Genomic DNA, 470 nt, shown 5'->3' with positions numbered 1-470 from the left:
GCCGCTCGCATCACAGCGCGCGGGACGCGTCGGCGCCTGGGCCCGGCCCCCGAGCGCCGCTTCCGCTGCGGCCCGAGCCGCCGGCCGGAAAGCGCCGGCGCGCGCGCCCGGGCCCCGCCCCCGGCCCCGCCCCTTCCTGCCCCGCGCCGGACCCAGCCCGCGCGCTGGATCCGCCCCGCTCCTCCCCTCCGGGCAGGGGCAGATCCACGGGCCGGCTCGGGGGAGGGGAAGGGGAAGGGGGTGGGGCCAGGGAGGGAAGTCAGGGCGCTGGCAGCGTTACCCCCCCCCTTTCACCCCTTCTTCATCAATCCCTGAGCAAAGCCTGCTGGGGGCACGCCGCGAAACGCCCACGCGTGTGCACGGCCCCCCCCCCCCCCCCCGCGCCCGAGAAGCTCCCTGCAGGCGGCCAGCTGGGGCCAGGGGTGCTGGGGCCAGCTGGAAGATCTGCGGCGCTCTTCTGCTCCTTTTCC

Source organism: Dermochelys coriacea, chromosome 5 (genome assembly GCF_009764565.3).
Source record: "Dermochelys coriacea isolate rDerCor1 chromosome 5, rDerCor1.pri.v4, whole genome shotgun sequence".
NCBI lineage: Eukaryota > Metazoa > Chordata > Testudines > Dermochelyidae > Dermochelys > Dermochelys coriacea.
This window is presented reverse-complemented; position numbering follows the sequence as displayed.